Genomic DNA, 18,645 nt, shown 5'->3' with positions numbered 1-18,645 from the left:
AGGCCCCTACACTTTACGCCGTAAGCCGTTATGTCCGCGTAGGGACGATTGTCGTCCAATATGGGAAATGATATGTAATGAACTTGGGACAAATCTGGGGAGTATGCCTGATCTCGAACCGGTTCCCATAGTTCGGATGGCGTGGTGTTAAGTGGGAATGAATTTACACGCTTGGGCTGGACGATCGGCGATTTTCGACCGTCTGCAACCCGTTTTTTTTGCAGTAAGGACAATGTTGTGTCTCAAATCCTTTGAAGCCACAAACCATGCATAAAAGACCCCTGAATTTTTGGCAATTTTCGATTGAATGAGTCTGTTGTCTACAATTTAGGCATTCATAATCCCGTGGGGGACGATGTGTGTGTATAAGTGAGTCTAGGGTCCTAGTTGGTTTAGAACAGCTGGCTTCTCTCTCGTCGTCTTCCGGTCTGGGCCTAGGTTTGTCAGATTTACCCGACTTACCTGCCACTTCGTTTTTTCTCTTTTCCCTGAACGTTTCTTCTTTCGGCTTTCCACGATTGAAGTCTTTCCCTCCTGATTGATTAATAAGAGGCCGATTACTTGGTATTCGATTCTCGAACCTATTTTTGTTTCTTTCTGGTCGTTCTATGGTAAGCATATTTGCTGATTTCTCAGTTCCAAAAACTTTGGCATACAATGAGAAGTTGGACGCATCGATGGTTCGACCTGCTTCAAGAAGATCCATCAAGCTGTGAATCGGTTGCCAGAGCAAGGATTTCTTGTAATCAACTCTCATATTACGCCTCAACACATCTAGTTTCTCTAGGTCACTCATGGGGCAATTCATGGAACGAAACATACTTTCCATTTCATGGTAGTATTCCTGGAATGTTTCGTTCCTCTGCTGCCGACGGGAATATATTCTGTTTCGAACAAGGGCATCTAATTCTGGATGTACGAAAGTCTTTTTAAGCTCAAGAATCAGGTGGTTCCAATCTTTCAACTGACCAGCCGCTCTCATGGACATGTACCAATTGAGCGCTGGTCCAGTGAATAAATGGAAAGCCGAATCGAAGAGGGATTCTGGAGAGGTATGTTCAGCCAACGCGAGTTGGGATACCAGCTCCAGGAATTCGTTCAGCTTGAGACCTTGGTCAGTTCCCGCGTATTTCTCCAGTTTCCACTTTGAAACAGCTAGGGATTTGTGAGAATTTCGCTGGTAACTCTGCTCGTAAATTGGTTGCCCAGGAATGGGGTTCGTATTAGGTAATGGAAGCGAATTTATCGACGTCGGAATCATCGACGGAGCCGGCGTTGGATTTAACATGGCAGAGGACGGTTTAGCTACCGGATATGAAAACGAAACTGGCGCTTCGGATACAGAGTATGGATTCGTACCCGTATTTCCTGGAGCTAAATTCTGACATGCTAGTGGAGGCATTGGAGCATACGGATATGCCATCTGGGTCGGATATGAATTCGACATGGACGTGTTCAAGGAAGGGTAGGCAATTGAAGTCGGGGTTGGTAGTGGCCCAAGGGGAGGGCATCCGTGGAAACTTGGCACAAGTGGAGGCTGTGCGTACAATGGATTCATGTTAGTGAACGCACTGGAAATTGGCCACTGAGGATTGCCTCCCGAACCTGGGTATGTTGTCGATGATGGTATTGGATTGGTCCAGTGGTTAGATGGTTTTGTATGAGTGTGATCGGTAATGGTTCTCGGATGGTGACTGTAGCTAGAGCTTGCTGGAAGTCCTATCGGATGGTAAGAGGACGACCAACTTGGCATCGCGGGCATTGATGCTCCGGATGACACAGGCCTGCCCTCAATAGGATACGGCCAATGGGGTGGGTAAAAATTGGTTAAGTATCCGGCTGTAAATGAACTCGTAGAAGGATAATCTGGTATTAAATTAGAAAATCTATTACCTGTGAGGGAAGGGTGTCCAGCTGAAGCTGTGATAGAGCCAATTGTCGCTGAAGCGCTCGAAATCAGTGCTTCAGAACGGATACCTGTACTAGGTGTTGTGCCTGTCGTGTAAACAGGATTATTAGTACCTATCTGCGGGAATGGCTGAGCAACAGCAGGAATGTCAAACGATCTATGAACATCAGAAAACGAGGCTCCCGCAGAGGAATAGTTGGCAGAGTGCTGTGAATCCTTCGGTATGGTTCCGGTGCACGTACTGACGCATTGGGGCTCGTTTTCTCTATGATTTGAAATAGGTTTCTCGTTATGTTTCGCATGAAATCTCCGCAGCTGGTATAGCTCGTGTTCTAGAGTCAATAAAGCTTCTCTCATATCTGACGGTTCAGTATGATTCTGATTAATCAACCCTAAACGTTTCATGGCACTAATTACGTCTTGATCATCGCTGACTAAAGGTGACATCACAGGGTTATCTTGAGAATCCGTACGGGGAATGATTTTGAGATTTTCTCCGCGTGTGTTGACATTTATCGGGTCAGGATCCCTGAACATTTCAGTCAGATCCTGAGGTTCCAGAGGATTCTCCGGCACGATATTCGAACTAACAAAGAATCTATTTAAAAACTCGAGACTTTTATTAAGCAAGCCGTTAAGTACACTATTCTGATCCGAATTTGCCCGCGTTTTTATTAACTTGATACGACAAGCGATATGCAACAATGTCGATCGATAGTTTGGGGTTAATTTGTTTATTCCGGAATCAATTAGCTTCTCTATCTCCTGAACTTTCTCGGTTACCTCGATAATGTGCTGACTTACACTTCCATATAAATACTTAGTTGTCTCGGGATATTCACTTTTTTCTCGTTTTATCAACTCTCTAAGCGCTCTTCGTTTTCTAACTAGAGGCTCGGGTTTTTCGAAAATGATTTTCCTGACTTCTAGCTCGAAATTTATCTCCTCTTCTGTCAAATGATCGACGCGAATTTCAAAAAATTTAAAATCAATATTTTCTTCTGTTATCGCATTGGCTTCGTTAGCACTTACACTGGCCATATTCGATAAATAATAAACGAAGGGATTAAGAAAGTCTTGCTGATTCACTGTGGCTAATAGATAGGAAATGAAAGCTTACAAACTTCACCCAAAATTTTAACACTTCCGAATATAACTGTTGAAGTCTCAAAAACTGATATTGTGGCTGAAATAGAATTACTACTCAAATATTCGAACAAGTTTTAGCAAACAATCATACTCGACAAGTTTCACGCATACAGTTAATCACGATTAACGAGGAATTCGTGAGTCTCCCTTGGTAAGTGGTAAAAAATATTCTAATTTATTCAATTATGAATATTTTTTCATTTAGTTAGATCGCCAAATGTAACAACCGGCTAGCTCAGACGATTTTTACTCAGGATCGGCTTTCCACTTACCAAAGACGCAAGAACAAACGCAAACAGGAGGGATTTCGGATTGGTGTGTCACGACACAGTAGGGTACATTTTTAACATTTATTGGGGGGGTTTACATTTTTGTAGGAAAGGGATTGTTGCTGTTTAGGAGCGGTTGCTCATACCTGGCATTCCGAGGTGGTAGCACGTGGTGCCTCAAGCAGGATCCGACCACGAGGTAGGCTGGCACCGGAAGTGGCTTGGTAGTGGTTCGGCCACCCGGCTGTCCTCGCTTCTGCTTCGCTCGGTCTTATCGTCCTCAGGCCAAGGGTTGTAGGTTAACCCAACGATCGGTCGCCCCGGACGGCTTTGGCGGCTGGTTGGCAGTTGATAGGAGGGCTGATGGATGCTGATGGTGCTAGTCGAAACCCGTTGGACGTGGGCGTACTCGACTTGATCCTCCGTGTCCTAGTCACCCGTCGACACGCAAGTCCGGATATGCCGGGTTCCACGCTTGCTCGAAACGGCCAAAAACCCGGATATAGTGAGCAAGATGGAGACCTGGACACTTCGGCGAACTCCTGGTAATAGTGCACGTGGAGTGGAGTCCGATAAAAAAAAGCACTCGGACCAGAACAATTGGCGTCCGTTCTGGTTCGCAGCCCAACACTTAATGCCGCTGTCAGCTTGAAACCGCTAGTTCCCTTTCCTTTCGCCAGTGTTGCTAGTTTGGCTTTGCAACCTCAACCGACCCATGCAGCAACAATTAGGAAAAGGGATATTCAAAGGGGGAAAGGAAACTACTTACTCTACACGGGAAAAATTCTACAACTAAAAAACACACCAATATTAAAAAAAAACAAACCCTTTGTTACGAAGTTTGGTAACAATGTCGACTGTGAACGGGTTCGCGTGGATATGAAACTTGATTGTTTCATTTCATTACAGGTAATCTAAGTCACTTTAATTGTTTATTGTCCCGTAACTAAATTGAAGTTTTTATTGCAGTTCATGTGGGGCGAATTTTGCAGTGAAAACTACAACTTGGACCCAGCAGTAAACAAGGCGCGCGGTTCGTCAGGCAAAAGAAAATTGAACAAAATGGTAATGAAACATCGGAATATTTTCACTATTTCTCTTGAAAATGTCTTGTTTCTTGTCTACAGGTCGTGCTACAGGTAATTGTCGACAAATCCGGCGAGCAGAGGATCGAATTAGTGGTGGCGGTGGAGAAATTCCCCCTTGTGCATCCATCAGGAGAGGAGAAAAGTTACCACACAGGTGTCGGACGGAAACGATCAGTTGAGCTCCGAAGAGCGGGAAATTGGCCACGGCTAATATCTGACCAAATGCGACTCGGATCAATCCCACGGTTATGAACCTGCATGAAGAGGGTCCACTATGGTTCCAGCTCAGATGCATGCTGTTCTACATCGGTTATGGCTCGCTGCAGGATCCTTCAAATTGTCCAAAAAATGTAACGAAAATGTTTTGTTTTGAACAAAAATTGGACCTAATAAGAAAATGTATTATTTATAGCTTTTAAGAAAGCGTTTAATAAAGTTTTATAAAATATTTTTGAAAATTAATTTTGAGATTTTTTTTTTATTTTTATGCATTGTTTGTACTTTTTCGAAATGACACGCATACATACATAAACGCACGCATACATATATAAGCATGTACCAATCACACCAATACAATCCAACCATGCTAGACGTCAACGAGATAACAGCTCTGAAACGGGAAAATTCATTTCTACTGTATCGGTTGGGCCATTTTCCACTATAAAACAATGGGATGGCTAGTAGGCGGCAAGTAGAATTCCTACTAATCTTTCTAGTGGTCCTACTATGCTTTTTATTGAGCGGGAGAGTGCGCACGAGATAGGTCATTACAAACGAGAGGAAAACAAAAACAACCGGGAGATAGTTGGAAATTTTTAGCGTGCGTAGGGCAGAGCGGTTTTAAATAAAAAAGTATTAGCTAATCCTTATAGTGTAAGTATTTCTTAACCCTAATAGTACGAGAAAGACTAGTTGAGTTTAATTTTTTCCACTAACAGGTGAAAAAGTGAGTACGAAATGAATCCACAGAACAGTTTGTTTACTAAAATGAATTTAAAAACAAATAGTTCACGATCAAGGGAAATCACCTGCAAAACCATGTTCAGGACGATTCAATCAGCATAAATTATACAAAAAGAACCGTATTGTAATCGTAAGTACTAATTTTGTATTCTAAATTGGTTTGCCTAACAATTATGTTCTTAAAACTAAGGTTCCGGATGGAAAATGAGAAGCGAAGATAGTCATTCGTCGATCCGAACAAGCAAGTGTGAGAGCCCGAGTAAAAGAAATCTAAATATAAGTTTTCAGCCATCAATTGTTTTAGAGCTCTAAATTAATAAAATATAAATTATTTAAGCTTCAAGCTGCTACACTTTGAACGCTGCTTTTAGGGTTCTTTTCTTATCCGAACCGGTTGAATTTTCAATGTTTTGATTTTGATATTGAGGAAAAGTAGGCAAGGGGTACTAAAAGTTTCTCATTGGTGGGGGGTGGAGACGGAGCGCTTTTTGACAGCGAATTGTTCGCCTACCATGCCTACGATTACGATTGCCTGTCACAAGATGGACGATTCCGTGAATTGGTATAAGAACACACCCGAAGCTGTACACGCCCTGATTTAGAAGGCTACCCAGTGGAGCCAGGTCAAATATTTTTTTAATATTCGCACTGATTTTTTGAATCTGATCTGAAAATTTATGAAAATCATAAATTAAAGCAAATTTTACTATGCTTTGAAAAGTCCTCTTCATATTTAAGTTTAAGTAATAAATTTAACGTAAAATTTATTAGTAGTGACTTCATTCCTCAAGTCCGTATTGACTTTGTTTAGGTTTGTAACTGTAACTTGTTTTAAAATAACCTGCAGCAATTATTTTGAGATATACACATACTTGTTGTGAGGGAACCGTAATATGAAACCTTCTCAGCTTCTCTATCAATCACCACTGCACTGCCTGAACACCCAAAGTTTCCAACGATACCCTTAGAAATTTTACATTTTCTTTATCTACTGAAATGAAGTTTTTGCATGCGCAAGGCACATACATGACTCTTAAAAATCTGAAAAGTTGCAATCAAATGTGTAGGAAATGTTGTTAGTTAAAAATTGAGTTAAAATATTCGAGAAAAAAAACACGAGCAAATATCTATTAACTTTTGTCATAACAACCTGGTAGCTCTGATGAGGCCAAATCCAAATCAAGTTTCAAGGTTATGGCCAACCAGCCATCAATGCCGTCGACCGTGTAAACCCTTATAATCTGGGATTTATCCCAGGAAATTTATAAATTTTCCGTGATGTTAAGCCTCTCGAGTCCATTCATGCTTATTTCTCCGTGGCTTATGTTGTGGATGTCTTAATTATTTTTTCTCATTTTTTTTTAAATATTAAAATTTTCTTCTTGTTCGGCAGTTCGACAGAATTTGTCGATTATTGAGAGCTAAATTGCTTTTCAGTCTGTCTTGGGATAAATATTTCGATGTCGCAGTTGCAGTCTATGAGGATTTGCTCGCCGTTGATTTATGTGTTGCAGTTTAGATAGATAGACAATTTGAGTTAAGCGGCCCACACCACTCCCCCGTACTAAAAGGCTCATTTGAGCCCCCTGGTAATAAAAACAAACATATTTTTAACTTTGAAAAATGAAAACAAAACACACGTGTATTACAATTTGGCCTAGGCTAACAGCATTTTATGGCATAAGTAATCGGAAAGACATCTAACTGGCTTGAAATCGAAAACCAGCTGAATAATTTTTTTGGTCGATGCCTAATCAGCTCTCGGATGTGAATTTCCGGCATTAGATCGGTAGTGCACACAGACTCGAAAGGCCGGAGTTTATCTCTAGTTATAGAGAAATCTATCGCTATATCGCGGCAAAGTTATTCGCGGGCCATCGATTAGATCCGCTGTTCCGCATAAAACAATTTTGTGATTCCTCGGCGTAAAATTTAGTGTATTAACACACAACAGTGCCTATCAACTATTCGGCGAGATTATACATCGTGTTCCTCGTGGTGCATGTCGCGGGCCCCCGACCTAAACGAAAACAGTAAGAATATTGTTCAAACAAACTTGAAAATTCGCTAAATCACCATAAACAAATTGCAGCCAGAAGCACCGAAGTATACCGAGAATATTGAACACCGATCCGAGCTCCGTGCATGCCAACGGCCCCTGCGTGAAGTAAGGTAAAAAGATAAAAAAATGACAACATCATATTCTCTTGCCTAACGCCATACATTCCACAGTCTACCGATTGGCGAGCAGAATATTGCTCGTGACCTGCGAGATATCTCACATTGAGACGACGACGGAAGGGCAGTTAAGAAAAGGCCCCATAGCCACGTTTTGAACACTGGTCCGAGCTCCGGTCATGCAAACGGCCTTCTTCGCGAAGTAAGATGAAAAACAATAAAATGAAATTCTTTTGCTTAACACACTACATTCCACAATAGGGCCGTTTTTTGGGAGCTCGATCCTCTTTTGAAGAATTCGAGTTGAAAAATCGAGTTTCTACTACGCAGAAATTCTCGAAGTGCATGGAACCAAGTGCATGTTGGGACGAAGGAGAAATCGAGTGGCTGCATGTGTCGTCGTTGAATGGAAGAACAACGAAATTATAAAAGTGCATTTCGGGATTTGCCATCTACATTTCGTGCAGTCCGAACAACGGATGGTTTTGTGTAAAGACAATCTGCAAACGCTCGTCGGAAAGTTTGTGCATGCCGACACAGTGCATGCAAACTGTTGATGCTCACCGGAGTAATCGAGCTGGTGCGCGGTGTAAGTGAGTGTCTTGCAAATCACCTACTTGCAGTGGGAGACGGAAAATCGAAGGAGCGTAGGAAAATCTACCAGCGAGATCGGACAAGCAGCATGCCGATGCATGTGAAGAACCACTAGCGCGCTAATTGCAGTGAACCATCGTCTACCAGCAAGATCCAACTAGCAGCATGCCGATGCATGTGAAGAACCACTAGCGCGCTAATTGCAGTGAATCGTTAACTACCAGCGTGATCGAACAACCCAGCAAGAAAAAAATTCATTACCGTTCATTTTTCGCTTCGCAACGAAATAAATTCGAAGCGGCCCGCCTCGGATTTATTTCGCTGCGAAGCGGAAAATGAACTTGAAAATCACTGGGAAGTAGCATCCCAGCAAGAAAAAAATTCATTCCCGTTCATTATTCCGCCTCCAAATGAATAAATGGGTGATTTTCCGAAGGCGCACCGGCTTTGAGATTCCGAATTTAGAATATTTTCGGTCTTTCTTCTGCCGAGGTCCATCTTCACGCACCAACACAGTTTTAAATTTTATGTTCCTTTCCTATGGAAATGGATGGACGCAATTGTTTTTCAATGTATTGGAACTGGGCGACCCGATTGTTCAATGCTGGCTGATTTTGTTGATATTGTTTGAAAGGAGTTCAGTTTCATTCGTGCTTCGAATCCGTACAGACGTCGTGGGTGTACGTTAATTTTTTTTTTAACGAGGAGCGAAAGTTGTTGTTGCGGTGTTGAAAGTGATTAGTGAAATCAGAATTCCAGAACATATCCAACAACGGATTTTCTATGTAAGTAACTTCAGAATCTGTTTTTTTACCCAAATTCTGAATTCCGAATTCACTGCTGAAAATTAAATCAAAATGCAATGTGAATTCGGAACTTTGAATTTCATAATATTATTCCTAAATTGCTTTCTAACTTAACAATAGGGCATAATACCTGCATCTCAAACCTTAGAAATATCAATTTATTAATTCATTTCATTTTCCTATCTAAGAATATAGTTTCCGAATACCAAGAGCTGATTTTAGTTTTCCAGATTCTTGTTTCTGAAGTAGACAATTTTAATTTTCCATTCATTATCTTCATTTCTGCATTTCTATGGTTTTGAGATGGCAACCGGGGGTTAGTCTTAGCATTCCGAAAATATATTTTTAAAATCTGTCGATTTAATCCTGTTATCCTTTTCTCAATCCTTTACTAATGTAAAGTTGAACAATAAAATGTGAACAGTACAAACTAAAATCAGCTATGGTTTTTTTTTGCAAACTGGTCCGTTGAAATCAACAAATTCGTTAAAAACCTCAATTCTTAAATTTGAATTTTAAACAGGTTTTGAAAACGAGAAAAAAAAACTTAAAAATCTGAAATCATAATCTGAATTGAAATCCCAGAAAAAAAGAATTGGGTTAACATAGATTGAAAATTAGAAAATCTAATAAAGATTCAAAATTTGAGGCTTATGAAAAGTAATTTCTGATTTGATTTGATTTGATTTGAAATTCGTTTATTTGGAAGGGTGCCGTGCGCTATACCGATTAAGCACCCTTAAAGTAATTTCTGAATCCAGATTTTGATCCCAAGATACCAGGTTCTGGATTCCGTACTGTAAACACTGTTATTGAATTTTTAATTTTAATTTTTCATATCGTGGTATGAATCTGACATCTCAATCTAGAATCTGAATCTGAAATCTGAATCTGAAATCTGAATCTGAAATCTGAATCTGAAATCTGAATCTGAAATCTGAATCTGAAATCTGAATCTGAAATCTGAATCTGAAATCTGAATCTGAAATCTGAATCTGAATCTGAAATCTGAATCTGAAATCTGAATCTGAAATCTGAATCTGAAATCTGAATCTGAAATCTGAATCTGAAATCTGAATCTGAAATCTGAAATCTGAATCTGAAATCTGAATCTAAAATCTGAATCTGAAATCTGAATCTGAAATCTGAATCTGAAATCTGAATCTGAAATCTGAATCTGAAATCTGAATCTGAAATCTGAATCTGAAATCTGAATCTGAAATCTGAATCTGAAATCTGAATCTGAAATCTGAATCTGAAATCTGAATCTGAAATCTGAATCTGAAATCTGAATCTGAAATCTGAATCTGAAATCTGAATCTGAAATCTGAATCTGAAATCTGAATCTGAAATCTGAATCTGAAATCTGAATCTGAAATCTGAATCTGAAATCTGAATCTGAAATCTGAATCTGAAATCTGAATCTGAAATCTGAATCTGAAATCTGAATCTGAAATCTGAATCTGAAATCTGAATCTGAAATCTGAATCTGAGATCCGAATCTGAAATCTGAATCTGAAATCTGAATCTGAAATCTGAATCTGAAATCTGAATCTGAAATCTGAATCTGAAATCTGAATCTGAAATCTGAATCTGAAATCTGAATCTGAAATCTGAATCTGAAATCTGAATCTGAAATCTGAATCTGAAATCTGAATCTGAAATCTGAATCTGAAATCTGAATCTGAAATCTGAATCTGAAATCTGAATCTGAAATCTGAATCTGAAATCTGAATCTGAAATCTGAATCTGAAATCTGAATCTGAAATCTGAATCTGAAATCTGAATCTGAAATCTGAATCTGAAATCTGAATCTAAATCTGAATCTGAAATTCGAATCTGAAAGCTGAATCTAAATTTTCTTTCGAAAATTTTAACCTGATTTCTGAGTCGTTTATTATGAATTTCGAATTCATTGTTGAAAAAAAGGAAATAAAATACAACCAAACAAAATGGATTCAGATGTTTTTTATTCCATTTTATAAATCATGATTATTTGCTAAAAAAATATTTCTCAACTTATCACTTTAAATCTTACAAAAATAATTAAGTGAAATTGAGACTCCCTAATTTTATGTTTCTGATTTGTAAATTTTGAATACGAATTCTGATACCTAAGATCCAAGATCTAAATTCCGTTAATTTTGAGTTGTAGCTTGCATATGTAGTTTTTTTGTCTGAAATTCTTATGACTTAACAATTTTATGTCCATTTTCAGATTAATTCAAATATTTTTAATTTGTTTTTGTTTGCTTACTTTTACAAACGATTTTTTCATGAGTGTATTTATTGATATATTTGAATATTTTTTAAACTTTAATAAGTAAATTGTTGAAAATAAATGCTGTAATTTCCACAACTTATTCTGGAAAATTTAGTGAAAAATCCGAAATGCCTTCAATGTTGCGGAAATGATTATATTAATCAAGTGGTTGTAATTTCGCCTTAGTCACCTTTACTTTACTTTAAACTCTCCCAATAATAATTCGCATCGGCAAACTATCAAATCATCGTAATCACTCGCGCACTGGACGCGCACCGAAATAGAACATCCACAAACATCCACATACCAATCATGTGCTGGTAACAGAGTTGCCAACATTTTTTTTTTCAAAAATCAGGCAACTGGTGAAATACAAATCAGGCAAAATCAGGATACGTTAGTAACGGAAATTTCACTTAAAATGATGACCATTTTTTTTAGTCATCACTCCACATTTTCACTTCTATATGTGTTGTGAGCCTACTTGGTTGAATAATTTTACTCAACCAAAGCAATAGAAAGATTCCCTTTAATTCCCTTTTTTAAATAATAATTAAAGGGAATCGTTCGATTGCTTTGACTCAGCTACATTTTCACTCTGTAACTTCAGCAATGGTACCTAATCCAGTTCTTTACTACCCATTATTCATCACATTCGAATAAATCAGGCAAAAATCGAAAATCAGGGAAATTCAATGGCTTATTAGGTTGTCAGGCAGAGCCTCGAAAAATCAGGCCATCCCTGAAAAATCAGGCACATTGGCATCTCTGGCTGGTAAATGGAATGCAACGGACGCGCATCGGGAAGGGATAAGCCGAAGATCCCATCTCATGTATGCACACTTCGGGCATCGTGCTCTAACGATGTCCGAGGGGCGTTTCTTCCGCTTTCGGAGCTTTCGGATGAATCACAAGGCACTCACTCGAAGGTCGCGTTCACTTTCGGTGATTAACGCGACAATTTTGTTTCAACTGCTATTCCGCAGTTGCGCTCCGGATTTATTTCGCTGCGAAGCGGAAAATGAACTCAAAAAATCACTGGGATGCCGATGCATGCGAAGAACCACTAGCGTGCTTGCAGTGAATCATCATCATCCAGCAGTGATCCAAATCGCAGTCTAGCGAATTCGAATAGTAACCAGGAGCAAAGAAACGCTTCTGGCAAAATTATTAACTGTTTGTCACTACGATCTCAATATTTGTTTAGTTTGTAAGTAGCAATTAAGTAAAATCTAAGAATAAGTGGATTTGCTTGAAATAATAAGCGACTGCATGAACATGCAAAATTAGTCTTATCATTTGCACTATTTAAAATTATGAGTACCTTAACAGCGTACAGAGTGCTTAGCCGGGCTTAGACAACAAATGATACGGGGCTCATTTTGAAAATAGATCTTCATTAGAGTTAAAAACCGAATAGCCACGGACAAGGCGAAGTAAAAAACGAATTTGCTGGGTTTCTGGACGCAAAACAAAAGTCGTTATACGTGGTGATTGAAATATTATAGAAAAACGTGTCCCGATATGTGCGCAACACACAAATTTGCCAGGTAACAATAAAAAAGGATTTCACTTTGGATATGCTGTTTCCCACACCTGCAGGAAGCGAGAAACATAACCTCGTGTCTCGGTAACGGTGGCGCTCTGGAAATCTTACAATGAGACAGACAGACACACAATCCACTATTACTGCTTCGACATTTCGATCTTCCAATCTAAAGTTGCAACAGGAAGAGTGTAAAATACTAAAAAAAACAGATAGAAATAGAAAGAATATTGAATGTGGCCGGGCAGATCGATGTGTGCAATATTTATCTTCGCCACACTTGCTTGCTGGCATCATCTGCATCCGGCCAGAAAATTCAATCGTTTTGCTGTGGCAAAAGTCGTGTGTCGATGTTTTCCGGCAACGACGATGGGCCAGGCCAGGAAGAGGAAACAAATTGATATCGATTATCGAGCATCAGTTCCGGGCGTCTCGTCCAGAGACTTTGTGTGAATGGTTCCGGCTATTTTTACTTGCTTCGGAGTGTTTTTGTACCCCCTCCGACGACCTCAAAGGAAATATTCACAAATAGCCGGAAAGGAAAATTGGTAGATGAAACATAAAAGCATTATTTGTATTTTAAATCAGTTTATTATGTTAAGTCCATTTGTTTTAAATTATATATAGGTACAAAATAATTTTTGAAAAATCTAATCTCATACTTTTCTCCGGTAAAAAAAACTCTTAGAACCACCCTTGCACAAATTCTGTGTGAGGAAACTATTCGACACACAACACAGACAGGCAAATTTCCCTGCGCCGTAGGCGAAATAAAGAAAGTGTTGAGACCAACCGATGTAAATGTGATTTCATTTCTTGGGCAAATTGACAAAATATCTGTCTTTATCACTTTCGTTTGAGCTCGGATGCTTTTTGATGTAGCTTTTGCCGGTGCCAGATTGGTTTGTGGGGTCTATAAATCTTCCAATGGACAAATGTTGTGTAAATGATGGGTTGAGGTATATTTCCAAATCAAATATTGATTGAAAAAATCTACTTTTGATCTCCTTAGCTATTTAAAAAAATCTATAGTCTTGGCTCGATTTCTTTTAATTCATTATCAACATAAGCATTTGACTGTAACATGTGTTAAACGCTATGCAATGCTAAGAAAGTAATCACTCAAAACGAAATTGAGTGAAATCTTCCAAAAGAAGAAGTACGAAATACAAAATTAAAAACGAAAAATAAATCACAAAACAAAACAAAAAATGAAAAATCCGAAATATAATAATTTGGCACGAGAAAAAAAAAGATTAATCTGAAAACCGTAAAAGCATAAAGTATAAGTGAAAATTAACTTAAAAGATATTCAAACAACGACGAAGAATTTCTTAAGCAATAAGTTTGAATAAAAATACTGGACAAAAATATGGAAAAAGAGATTCGAAGGAAATTGTTACTAGAAGCAACTGGTTGCTAGAAGTTCAAATAAATTGTAGTAAAGTTAAAGTTATTTACAAGTTGAAATTCTGTGAAAAAAAAAAAATGAAAAAAAAGGTGTGACTGAAGATCGAAAACAAAAAGAGACGTAAAATAGCAAAAATGGCAAATGTAACACAGTAAAAAAGAAAAGAAAAACGAAAATAAAAGAAGGAAGGAATAGGGAAAAGGGCAAAAAAAAGAAAGGAAAAAATGAAAAAGGAAAAAAGAAGAACAAATACAAGAAAAGGAAAAAGGTAAAACGGAAAAATGAAAAAAAAAAAATAAATAAAAATAGAAGGATAATAAAAAAGTAAAAAAAGTAGAAAACAAGAACGGGAAAAAGGAAAAAAAAAGAAGAAAAAAAGCTAAAGAAAAATAAAAAAAAGAAAAATGGAATGAAGGGAAAAATACTGAAAAAAAGAAAACGGAAACATGAGAAAAAAAAGAAAAATGGAAAAACATTAAAAGTAAAAAAGAAAAACAAAAAATGAAAAAAAAACAAACAGAAAAAGGAAAAACGGGAAACCGAAATAACGGAAAAAAATAAAAGAACCGAAAAGTAATAAAAGGGCAAAAGAATAAAGGAAAAGCGTAAGCAAGCATTGAAGAAAAAACAGGATAGAAGTTAAACTGGAAAAAAGAATATACAGCAGGAAGGAGAAAAAGAAAAATGGCAAACAAGAAGGAAGAAGAAGAGGAAAAAAAAGGCAAACAAATAATAAAATTAAAAAGGGAAAAGATGAAGAAAAACGTAAGGAGAAAAAAAACAAGGGAAAGGAAAAAAGGATAAAAAAGAGAAGAGGGAAACGCAAGGAACGTGAGAAAATGTAAAACATAAGAATAAAAAAAGGAGGAAAGTAAAAAAAAGAATAAAAAATGGTAAAACGGGAAAAAAGAAAGAATGAAAAAAAAGAAAAAAAAATACAGGAAAATTTAAAATAGAATAGAGGGAAAAAATGGATAAAAGGAGAAAACAAAAAAGGAAAAAAAGGAATCATTGAAAAAAGAAAAAAAAAGAATTAAATTAAAGAATTTAAAAAGTTCAAAAAGGAAATAGGAAAATTGGAAAAGAATAAAAGGAAAAACGGGAAACAGAAAAGCGGGATGGATAAAAAAAAAGCAATAAAGTAAAAAAGGCAAAAGGAAAAACGTTAACAAGCTTAGAATAAATGAAAACAGAAGAGGAGTAAATAAGGAAAAATAATTAAATAGAAGAAAGTAGACAAAGGAAAGAGGCAAAAAAATAATAAAATTAAAGGAGAAAAGGATGTCAAAAAACACAAAGAGAAAACAACAAGGGAAAGGAAAAAATAGCATCGAAAAAGAGATGAGGAAAATGCAAAGGAAATGAGAAAATGGAAAAGTTAAAAATAAAAAGGAAAAACGAAAAAGGAAAAAGGGAAAAAGGGAACAGGTAAATAGAAAAAGGAATAAGGTAAATGGAAAAAGGAAAAATGAAAAAGGCAAAAGGAAAAAGGAAAAAGGAAAAAGGAAAATGGGAGAAGAGAACAGGACCAAGCGAAATAAGAAAAGGGAAAAGATGAATAGGAAAAGGAGAACGGGTGAAGGGAAAAGAGAAAAGAGAAAAGGGCAAAGGGAAAAGAGAAAAGGGAAAAAAGAATTGGAAAAAGGGAAAAGGAAAAAGGGAGAATGGAAAAGGGAAAAGGGAGAAGGGAAAAGGAAAAAGGGAAAAGGGAAAAAGAAAAAGTGAAAAGTAAAAGGGAAAAGGGAATAGAGAAAAGAGAAAAGGGAAAAGGGAAAAGAGAAAAGAGAAAAGGGAAAAGGGAAAAGGGAAAAGGGAAAAGGGAAAAGGGAACAGGGAAAATGATGAAGAAAATAGAAACAAGTTCGAAAGAAGAAGTTAGCAGGAAAAGTAAGATGTTCGAAGTAATAAGGAGAAGTTTGGAAGGTGTAGAAAGAAAGGGGAAAAGGAAAATCGAAAAAGATGAAGATCACAAAAACAAGTATGAAGAAAGAAATAAGCAGGAAGTGGGAAAAGAGACACACATGAAGAAGGAAGAAAGAAGAAGGATGAAGGAAGAAAGAAGAAGGATGAAGGAAGAAGGAAGAAGGAAGAAGGAAGAAGGAAGAAGGAAGAAGGAGGAAGGAGGAAGGAGGAAGGAGGAAGGAGGAAGGAGGAAGGAGGAAGGAGGAAGGAGGAAGGAGGAAGGAGGAAGGAGGAAGGAGGAAGGAGGAAGGAGGAAGGAGGAAGGAGGAAGGAGGAAGGAGGAAGGAGGAAGGAGGAAGGAGGAAGGAGGAAGGAGGAAGGAGGAAGGAAGAAGGAAGAAGGAAGAAGGAAGAAGGAAGAAGGAAGAAGGAAGAAGGAAGAAGGAAGAAGGAAGAAGGAAGAAGGGAGAAGGAAGAAGGAAGAAGGAAGAAGGAAGAAGGAAGAAGGAAGAAGGAAGAAGGAAGAAGGAAGAAGGAAGAAGGAAGAAGGAAGAAGGAAGAAGGAAGAAGGAAGAAGGAAGAAGGAAGAAGGAAGAAGGAAGAAAGAAGAAGGAAGAAGGAAGAGAAGGAAGAAGGAGGAAGGAAGAAGGAAGAAGGAAGAAGGAAGAAGGAAGAAGGAAGAAGGAAGAAGGAAGAAGGAAGAAGGAAGAAGGAAGAAGGGAGAAGGAAGAAGGAAGAAGGAAGAAGGAAGAAGGAAGAAGGAAGAAGGAAGAAGGAAGAAGGAAGAAGGAAGAAGGAAGAAGGAAGAAGGAAGAAGGAAGAAGGAAGAAGGAAGAAAGAAGAAGGAAGAAGGAAGAGAAGGAAGAAGGAAGAAGGAAGAAGGAAGAAGGAAGAAGGAAGAAGGAAGAAGGAAGAAGGAAGAAGGAAGAAGGAAGAAGGAAGAAGGAAGAAGGAAGAAGGAAGAAGGAAGAAGGAAGAAGGAAGAAGGAAGAAGGAAGAAGGAAGAAGGAAGAAGGAGGAAGGAAGAAGGAAGAAGGATATTAAGAGATGAAAAAAGGTAGAAGCTCAGAAAAAGACAGGCCTCAATGAAAAATTCGAATCACAAAGAGAAAAATGTGTGAGAGTTTTTCTCCTAACAAAATCATCGAATATTTGACTTCCCGGATGCTGCGTTCCTGTTAACGGTTCTTCTTTTTGTCGGAATACAAATTATGCAAACAAATTGCGACTGGTGACATTATGAATGGTTTGCTCGATTTATCATCCATGGTTTTCTGGTAAGACAAAAGCTATGCACCACCAGACGCATCACACTATCTCACACAGTTTCGGAAGATAACCGCTCGCTTCTCGCCTCTTCTTCTTCGGTTCCGATGCAGACGAGCATCATTTATAATATTCTCCGAGTTCGAGTGACCGAAAGTGTGAGGTGCCGGCTGCAAAAAAAAAAGAAATCCCCCAACAACCAAGAATATTTATTATCACCTCTCCCGATGTGATGCTGCTGTTGCTGGATGCTGGCTGCTGCTTTTGGCAGACACACGAATGAGGAAAATACGCGCCACGACGGATTTCCTGAAGAGAGAGTGGAAAACCAGAACCCCCTGGTGGATGGTGGACAGGAAGAAAGGAAGGAAAAAAGTGACAAAGTATCCCTCCGAGATTTTCGAGCACCTCGCTCGCAGATCATTTGACACCCTGTCGGTGGTGATGTGGTGTTTAGAGGGTGTGCTGGCTCGGATGTAATGTTTTTCTGTAGCCGGAAGATGATTTACCGGATGCAGAGCGGTGTTTTCGTGTGTGTGTGTGTGTGTGTGTGTGTGTGTGTGTGTGTGTGTGTGTGTGTGTGTGTGTGTGTGTGTGTGTGTGTGTGTGTGTGTGTGTGTGTGTGTGTGTGTGTGTGTGTCTGTGTGTGTGTGTGTGTGTGTGTGTGTGTGTGTGTGTGTGTGTGTGTGTGTGTGTGTGTGTGTGTGTGTGTGTGTGTGTGTGTGTGTGTGTGTGTGTGTGTGTGTGTGTGTGTGTGTGTGTGTGTGTGTGTGTGTGTGTGTGTGTGTGTGTGTGTGTGTGTGTGCGTTTGTGTGTGTGTGTGTGTGGTAAATAAAATGCATGATCCAATATTTATATTGTTTTTAAAAATGGACGTCCCATGCAGAAAACTTTGTCTTCTGTTGTTCAAAACTTATGCTGGCAGACGCTCAGAAGATTGATTGTTGCGCTTTATCACTGATTGTGTTTGACTTTTTTTTCCTTTTGAGTGTATGCTGAAGGTAGAACGATAACTCCTCAAGTAACTCACAAAAATCAGATTGTTTCATAATGTTGTATGAGCTATTTGAATTTATTACAATGTATCACGTAACACCTCCTATATATACACACCTTGTTTCCTACAGTGCACGGTAATTTTAGATTATTCAGAGACTGAATAATTTCGGTTCAGGGATCGCACCATGTATGAAGATAAAGACAACTGAATTAAAATCTTTCAAAATTCTGAGTTGTTTGCATCTAGCGAGCAGAGGTGCGTGATCTCGCCTCGAAAAGAATCATTCGGCTGATTTCTTCCGA

The 18,645-nt window shown here is 38.4% G+C and overlaps 1 long non-coding RNA gene across 1 annotated transcript; it reads left to right on the top strand.

Moving 5' to 3' along the window:
• The first annotated feature begins 4,184 nt into the window (after positions 1-4,184).
• Positions 4,185-4,603, top strand: LOC129751279 (uncharacterized). The gene is made up of 3 exons (XR_008738663.1): positions 4,185-4,236; positions 4,297-4,392; positions 4,455-4,603. It is a non-coding gene; the product is annotated as an uncharacterized LOC129751279 (long non-coding RNA).
• Positions 4,604-18,645: the final 14,042 nt, after the last annotated feature.

The sequence above is a fragment of the Uranotaenia lowii genome, chromosome 1 (assembly GCF_029784155.1).
Source record: "Uranotaenia lowii strain MFRU-FL chromosome 1, ASM2978415v1, whole genome shotgun sequence".
Taxonomy (NCBI): Eukaryota; Metazoa; Arthropoda; class Insecta; order Diptera; family Culicidae; genus Uranotaenia; species Uranotaenia lowii.
This window is presented reverse-complemented; position numbering and strand designations above follow the sequence as displayed.